The following is a 9,707-nucleotide window of genomic DNA, read 5'->3' on the forward strand; positions in this document are numbered from 1 at the left end:
ACTGGTTCCCCCTTGATCAATTTTAATTTTCAAATTTTCATTTCCTTTTTTAATGCTCTGGATTTTCTTTTCTAGTTGTTCAATTTTCTGTTCATAATCTTATTTTTCTTGGATAGTTCTTATTTTTATTTATTTATTTGTTAGGTTTTCCTCAATCTCTTTCATTTGATTCACAAACTCTTTTTTGAGTTCTTATAGAAATTATTTCTTGACAGGTAGCTATTTAATGTTACTCTTTGGGATAGGAGAGAATTTTTTTTAACTCAATGTCCACAACCTTCTGTATTCCTATAGTAAATTTCTTTGGTTGGATTTTTTCTCCTTTGCCTAGCCATTTTTTAAAAAATGAAACTTTATTAGAGTAACCACCTGTAATCCTGGGCTGGCAAATGGATGGTGACTCAGGTTTCATTTCAGTTCTTTCCTCTGGTCTGGAATCCACAAGAACTCCATTCTTCTGTAAGTACTAGCAGCTAGTAGCAGCCATTAGCTTCTCTGTCACACTGCTTCTGCACTCAGAGGATATATAGGTTCCTTCTCTCCCAGGGCCAAGTCTCAGTAGCACAGCTAGGCCTGGAGTTCCTAATCAACTGAAGTTCTCTCAATATTCCTAGACTCAGACTCCAGACTTTCCATACTTTCCAGGAGGTGAAAGTTCCTGTGGTTTAGGCTGAAACTCTCTCCAAAACCAGCTAGCCCCAGGGCTTTCCACTTGCTATGTCTGTGGAGTTAACCTTGAGGTGTTTATACTTCATACTTGTTAAACTCAGTCTTGGGATCTTTTCCCTGGTTTTCTAGGATTGTCCTAGGAGGACCCCTATTATGTCTGGAGTCTTATTTATTTTTTATGCTTTATGCTTGCCTATTTTGTTTATGTGGGAAATCTAAAGAGCTTGAATTTTCTGACTTAATGAGCCATCTTCCCAGAATCCATTCTTATAGTTATTATTTTGGTCCTCATTTTATAGAGGAGAAAACTGATACTAGTAAATGACTTTAACACACAGCTACTATCTGAAGCTATATTTTAATTTTGGTCTCCCTCATTTAACTGTCAACTACTTTTATGTCTTCTATCTTACTTCTTATAACCAATAGATTGTGTCAAAGGTAATATTTATTTTAATGTAATTTCTTTTTTTAGACCATGCTTTTTTGTTCTCATAATTATTAAGAATGTGTGACCAGGAAAATATTTGGTAGCTATTAGTAGTAGCATTTTAAGTGTTAACTTTTGCTCTTATGTACTAAAAGAAAATGTTTTAAAAGTCAAAAAATGATCTTTGGACTTTTTTTTAACCTATCAAATCCCTTTAGTGTAAATAATGTGCAAATTGCCAATTTAAAAGAAGTTAAGATATATTAAATTAAAAAAAAAATAGTTTTACATTTAGTGCATTGTCAGCTGCAAAAATAAACATAAACAAACAAAAGCTATTAAACATTTAAGTTCTTACTTGAAGGACAATTTGTAAAGAATACAGATGAATTGTTTTAGCAGATGAAAACATGATGGAGATCTCAAAGCAGGGCTTTATTTCACTGAGAACTTATGGTCAAGGAGACATTTTGCTTGTTGTGCCACTCCAGAATTTGGTAAATCAGAAAGATCTTCCAAAGTGTATAGTTTCCTTTTTCTTTTTGTTTTCTCATTTGGGGATATTCATGAACAGGGCTATTGGACAAAGTCCATGTGTTTGAAAGCTGCTAGAATTTCCCTTGTGGTGCCCTCTTCCTTCAAGGGGTTTATAATGGTTTATACATGTTTAAAAGGAGTTTGTATCCCAACAGCACCTTCTGTGAGATTCTAGGTGACTTGAAGTGAAATAATTCTTTCCCAACAGAGCTACAATTCTATAGCACATAAGAATAAATCTCCAGCTTTTACTCCAGAAGATTATTAGTGTCAAAGGTGGTATTTATTTTAATGCAATTTTTTTTAAGACCATGTTTTCTGGTCTCATGATTATTAAGAACATGTGACCAGGAAATATTTGGTAGCTATTGATCATAGTATTTTAAAAATGTAAACTTTTGCTCTTGTGTACTAAAAGAAAGTGTTTTAAAAGTCAAAAAGTTCTTGTGGAAATTTTTAATCTATCAAGTCACTTTTTCACATTAATAATAGGATAAAGCTATCAGGATTCAAAATGACAATATCTAATGTGTTTTCCACATTCTCTTTAAACTTGGAGAAGACTTCCTTTCTAGTTTTCATAGGAAATTTATGAATTCCAATATGCATATTTTTCCATCTGTAGCATTTTATTTGCAATGGAAATTATCTTTCCTATGGAAAAGTTACTCATTCTAAATTTTAGTCAATGAAATAGATTATAGGTGATTAAATTAAATTTTTTTATACACTATGTGTATGTATTTCTTCCATACTATTTTCACCTATTGACATTGGAACCTCTGGATTAGTGTTATATTCAACTTTATTCCTTAACATTTCTCCCTTATGTTCTTATTTAATCCTCTCTATCATTAATGGTAAACAGTTTTGTTTCTATGTAATACCACTGGAGTGAATTTTCTCTTGATTGATGACATTCTACATCCTTTTTGTCTTATTTTGGTCTTCAGCATTCTGTCCATTTGGTGGTCAATTTTTTGGTAGCAAGACTCTCTAAAAGAAGTGAGGTTGATCTTCATATGACTATTATAAAATCTGTTTCCAGATCCATACTCAAAGCTACGGATTCCAAAGCTTCTCTCCATTGATGTAGCTTTGGAGAATCCAAGAACACTCCATTTTTATATCTTGCCTTGCAGTGATTTGGATTTAAGTGAGACAGAACTGCACAAAGTCATCAATCTTATTCTCTCTTCAGCCAAGTCCAGTGGCACAATAAAAGTCAGGCTGACTGATGATGACCTGGGATGCAGTGAATAATTGTAGCATCTTTTGTCTAATCAAGCTCTAAGTGTTGTACAGCATCTGCTTCAGCTGCCCCAATGCCAATTGGAACAAATTGTTCTAATCTGCCCATTTCACCAGGGCAGGTCTTCATGTACTTAGGGTAGATATTCCCCTAACTCACTGAGGGATTTGATGTCTGTTGATTAGGCTCAACTTGCTTTAATCCATATGTTGAGATGATTTACCAGAGTATGACCACTATGAATGTTACAGTTTCTTGGAGCCACAGGTGAAGTTGCATGAAGATGGATAACAAAGATGGATGAGTACACTATATATTTATATATATTTAACTGAAGAAAGGTTGTTAAGCCTGGGGAAGAGAGGATTTAGGGGAAATATGATTGCCTCTTTCAAGTATTTAAAGGAATGTCATGTAGATGAATAGATCAGGAGAAGAGGAATGCTTTATTCTTCATTTTGAGGATATCTTTGTATTTCTACATTTAGGAAGCATGAAATAATATTTGCAGTACTGAAATGAATTTGTTTTGACCCCCCACAAGCACAACTAGGAACTTACAAAGAGGCAAGTTTTAGAACAGTATTAAGAAAAATTAAAACAAACAAAAAGTTAATTTAAAATTGTTTTAAATATTATTGTCAACTTTGCGACCTTTAACAGCCCTCCAAATATACAAAAAACAAAAAACAAACAAACAAAAAACAAAAATAGGTTTGTAAGTTGTAGTTACAATTTTAGTATGATATAGTACTCACATAATTAAATCATTGAAATCATCTGCCTATTTCATGCACATTGAAGCTTTGCCTTCTGGATTGGTCAATACCATCTGCAAGAAGTGTTTCTAGGATGTGGGGTAATAGTATTCCTTAATTATTCCAGGTATCTTTCCTTCTTAGGTAAGATAGCTCATACACTGGCTTTGGAGTCAGGAAATACTGATTTCAAATCTGGCCTCAGATATTTTCTAGTTGTGTGTCCCTGAGCAAATCACTTAATCTCTTCCTGTATGATATAGATAATATTCTCAACTGTAAATATAGATAGTAATAATACCTACCTCCCAGGGTGCTGTGAGATCAAATGAAGTAAAAATTTTAAAGTATTTAGATTAATAAATGTTTCCCTTCCTCTCATCATTCTTATGATTCTTATGAAGTAAGTTGACTTCTCTGTTATCCTTCACATACGTTTGATTATTATGACCATTTTAGATATATAATAATGTCTTAATTATTCCTTTGGCTATTAGGATTGATTGAGAGTTGATTCAATGGTATTACCAAAGTCCAAATTCATAGGTTTCAATAAGTGCTTCACAGCTATTCTAGTTGTCTCAGGGAATGTAAAATTCTCTCTATATGTTCCTAATGAGCATTACATTACTTCCTTGTTGCTCTACTCCCCTCTCATGCCATGGATGATGGTTTTTGACATTGTCATTATTTTTATTATTATTATTTCATTATTATCTGCCTTTTTTGATGGGGTTCAGATAGCAATATCTCGAGGATAAGTCAGTAACCTACTATTCACTTATACTTAAGTTTCTATAGACTATTGCATAGGTAGATAAAATGGTTGTTCTTTGGAATTGATTAGGAATATTAGTATTTCAGTTAATCTATTTGGCCACTTATGGAAAGGATTAACAATGTAATTCCAGTAGCAGGACAACACTGTAGGGAAGACATAGGCTTCAACATTCCTAAGTTATTTTAATTTCTTCTACTTGGTTTTTATGTTTTTTTTAAATCTCTTTATCCTTGGAGATTATAAATATTTTATCTATTTTTAAACACATGTATCTTATGAAACAAGGATTCCAATTGTCATCAAAATTATTCAATATTGCATTGGAAGTTCTAATAATAGCAATAAGAGGAAAAAAAGAAATAGTAGGAATCAGAATAGGAAACAAGGTAATACAACTATTTCAGACAATATGATAGTATACTTGGAATATCTCAAAGACTCAACTAGAAAGTTTGTTGAAACAATATTTTTTGCAAAGGAGCAGGATATAAAATAAATCTACTCAAATCATCAGTATTCCTATGTATATATTATATATATTATTATATTCATATAGCTATAGCTATACTGATAGATACACATACATACATACACACACACACACACACACACACACACACACACACATATATATAATAAACTCATTCAAGAAGAGATAGTAAGAGATACCCCATTTAAAATAATTGGACAGTATAAAATAACTGAGAATATATATACCTGCCAAAACAAACCCAGAATTATATGAACAAAATTGTACTTAAAAAACCTGTTTTTATTCAAATTAAATTAGATTTAAATAATTAGAAAAAACAATAATTGTTCAAGGGTAGAGTCAATATAATTAAAAATTATAATTTAATCTTAACTAATTTATATATTCAGCACCATTTCAATTAAATTACCAAAAAATAACAACACTAATTTGGAAGAAAGAAGCTCAAGAATATAAAAGGAATTAAAATGTTTTTTTTTTTTTTTTTATAGGAGATTTAGTAGTACCAGATCTTAAATTATATTATAGTGCATTAATTATCTAAATTACTTAAAGATAGAACAGTAAAGCAGATTAGACATACAATTTATAGCAACAAATGACCATAATAATCTTGTGTTTGACAAAGTGTAAAGATTTAAGTTTTTGAGATAAGAATTCATTATTTGGTTAAAAATAAAAACAAATTTTTGGGAATACTGGAAAGCAATCTGGAAGAAATTGGATATAGTCCAATATTTTTATACTATTTACCAAGATAAAGTCAACATGGGCATAGCCCTAGATAGAAAAAGACATTACCAAAAAAATGTGAAGAACATGGAATATATTAGTTATCAGACTTATGGGTAGGTGAATAATTTATGAATAAACAAGAGATAAAGAGCAGTGTGAGATAAAAATTGGATAAATGTATTTACATAAAACTAAAAAGTTTTGTATAAATATACCAAGATTAGAAGGAAAGTAGAAAATTGGAGGAGAAAATTATAGATTTTTAGATAAAGTTCTTATATCTCAAACATATAAAAAACTTTGTCAAGTTTATAAGAAATGAATCTTTTCCCAATATGCAAATGATCAAAGGATATGAAGAGGACATTTTTTGATGAAATCAAAGCAATTTATAGCCATGTAAAAATGCTCTAAATTATTATTGTCTAGGAAAATGCAAATTAAAACAACTTTGAGATATAGTTTTATGTTTATTATTGACTAAAATGATTGTGTTTTTCTTGGTATATGATTGAGCCTAAAGTTTTTCATCTAATGATCTGATGTAGAATTTCCATCATGTTATTATAGAATCATCCCACTTTCTAGCCATATTCAGACCATACCTCTTGTAACTTAGCCCTTTTTACCTTCTAATAGAACATTTCCTCCAACACTGATGTGATATAAGATGGAGATTACATCCCTGAAGGGTTAGAGAAAATGTTTATATATCTATTCTTATAGTAAATATTTAAGTAAATATTTCTTTGCAAAACTAATATTAGGCAGCTAGATAGTGCAGTAGATAGAGCACTAGCCCTGGATTCAGAAGGACCTGAGTTCAAATCCAGTCTTAGACACTTGACACTTACTAGCTGTATGACTCTGGGTGAGACACTTAACCCTGATTGCCTTGCCAAAAACAAAACAAAACAAAACAAAACAAAAAAAAACAGAAAATAAAAAAAAATAAAGCTACCGTGATGTAAGTTGCTGTTAAGGACCACACCTAAGTGTGAAGGGGCAGATCAATTCTCCAAAAGCCTCCACAGCTGTGAATCATAACACCCTTGAAGGAATTGCAAATCAGCCTTTACTGACACAGATGTTGCTTGTGGATCGGGAATGAAATAAATTGGAGGCAAGAGGGAAGAGGAGAGAGATCAGTAAATGCAACTGCCTCTCAGTCTCCTTGTAGCCTTATCATCCTCTCACATGAAAGGATACATTCTGCTGGTCTGAGTTGGAACTCCAGCAGCCACTGGCAGGTGGCTCCCATAACATCCAGCAGCCACTGGCAGGTGGCTCCCATAACATCCAGCAGCCACTGGCAGGTGGCTCCCATAACATCCAGCAGCCACTAGCAGGTTTCTCCCATAATAAATTGCTTAATGGAACCAAGCTGTTTGGACCCCAAAACTGGGGGAATACAATCAATGAGAGCTTAAGCCAAGAGCAGATAATAAGAAACCTCTCAAGATCTTTTGGAAAATTCTAAGGTAGATGAAAAACATAACACCTTTGGCCTTTTAATAGCTGGGGACCAAAGGACACTGTATTACACTGGCATTTCACTGATGTTAATTTTCTCTAAATCTATTCTTCCTATTAAGCTTTGACTTCAGGATACTATTATGTCTGAACATATACAGACTCAACTTTCTCCTTAATAATCACATACTCCATATTTCTTACCTAGAAAAGAATTTGGCTTTTGACTGATGTACTATCTTCATAGATTCATTAAATTTGACCCCCAGTTTTAAGTTCAAAGACTTTAGTCTCAATTCTTTCTTGATGTGTATTCAGAATCTTATGCTTTTTGGGTTCAAATTGTAGTCTGATGTCTTTGGAGATAGTTGTTACCATTATTTAAAATAGTTGTCATGTGTTTTTTTTAATTGAGTAATATCGTGTCATTATTTTATATCAAGTCAATAAACAATAAAGTGTTTGGGTATAACTTTCTTTGATTTGAGGATCATATTCACTTATATTTAGGAGTTATGATATTAAGTTTTATGGCTAAATAGAACTACAGTGAATTTAAATTGTAATCCCGAAATATGCTATATTTTATATAATCATTTTTGACATTGTTTCATAGATGGAATGAGAATAATTTTCCAGATGAGCATCAAATACTCTAATGTTCTCACTATGCTTTAATCTATTTTCATATATTTACACCACATTACAAAGTCAAAAGTGCAGAAATGAGTTAGAGACTTTGTGGTGATCATTAAGTATATTATAAGTATTACATTGTTTTTGAGTGATTTGTTCAATAATCTCCAAATTCCTAAGTGAGTTTTTCTTTTTTATTTCTAGGACTTTTTAATGTATTCTTTTTCTCTTTAATCAATATATGCTATCTTGTAAGGGCTTATTAATATCTTTGAGCTATAAAAGATAAAAATTCTTTATGTGCAGTACATAAATATATACTTATCTTTGATTTTTAGGACTCACTGGTATTCTTATGCATTAGTATAAATATGAAATGCCTTCTAGTAATAAAAATGTGACTGAGTTTATGCCAAAAAGGGATCTGGTCAAGTTTTTTGGTATATGTTTGGTAGACATTTGAGTCTATTATCTGGAAATATTATTTTCCAATTTTGCAAAGGAGGTATAATTTCAGTCATCTCCATTGATTTAATTATTATGCTATTATATTGATTTTACACAAACTTTTTGTTTTGTATTTGATTCAACTTATTTTTTGTCTTATTGCACTTTTTTCAACATGTAGATAATCAGAAATTTTCTTCTACTTTCTTCTTTGAGATCATTCTCTGTTTTAATTATTTTTGTTACTCAAGGCTATATAGTCTGGTTCTGATTAATGTTAAATAATTGTTAATTTTATTCTTTGCATGGCTTTGATTATTTATATTTTCTTTACCTTTTGACTTTTACTTTCAATCGTTGATTTAGAGCAGGAGTTCTCAAATTACGGCCAGTGGGCCAGATGCGGTCCGCTGAGGACGTTTATGCAGCCTGCCGGGTTATGGCAAATGGGCTGAGGAACAGACACAGAATGTAAGTTTTTGTTTTTATTATAGTCCGGCCCTCCAACAGTCTGAGGTATAGTGAACTGGTCCCCTATTTGAGGACCACTGATTTAGAGTATCAAGAGTTTGTTATAGTTTTCTTAATCAGATTTCATAATGAATATTTATTTTTGTTACTTTAATTGAGTGAAATGATATTCTTTTGTTATTGTTTTTTGTTTTTTTGTTTTGTTTTGTTTTGTTTACTGAGTATTGGCTAGATAATGATGTCATGCAGTATTTTTCTACTTTCCAAAGAAAACTTTAATAGTTTTCTCAAGTTTCTTCTACCATGATGGTACTCCATGCTCTGCTGTTCTTGTCCTTACTGTGGTAATGGCTGCAGAATATACTGTTATGCCCTGATGCCAAAATATTTTTTATTCTCTGCCAGATATTATGGGAGATTGTCATGATGTTTATAACAGATGCTACTTTTTATGGATTATTGTTTTTAAAAGTTATTTTATTAGTTGTAGTTTTGCCATCAAATGAAATGCATTTTTTAAAAAATTCAAAGTGTGCCTCTCTCCTCTTGAACACATTTGAAACATTAACATTATTTTAGCCATCCACCTAAAAAAAATTAGGTAGCACTTGTGGAGTCTGTGGTGTATACATTTTTAATACCTTCAGGATGTGCTGGAACTCTATCTTCCCAGAAATCAGCAGGAGTCAGGATCACTAAACGTCTTTATTCTCTTCAGATTTAAATTATCTTAGTTTTAACTCATTTAATCAAATGTAGGAATAGAAATGGAGTTTTTTTTTTTTTTTTTTTTTTTTTTTTTTTACTGAGCTGTATTGATCTTCAATACATTATTACATAGCTTAGATCTGGGAATATATTTTATTTACCAGTAAGAAGTATAGAATCCATTGATTAGATAGTTCTTAGTGCTTCATGTCTACTGTTTGTAACGTGCTCTCCTGGCAGCTACAATTACTAGTCTGTCCTAGACCCACCAGAGTACCTTTGACCACTGTCCTTTGCAGTGTGAGCTCTACCCGGCT

This window comes from Sminthopsis crassicaudata, chromosome 4 (genome assembly GCF_048593235.1).
Source record: "Sminthopsis crassicaudata isolate SCR6 chromosome 4, ASM4859323v1, whole genome shotgun sequence".
Lineage (NCBI taxonomy): Eukaryota > Metazoa > Chordata > Mammalia > Dasyuromorphia > Dasyuridae > Sminthopsis > Sminthopsis crassicaudata.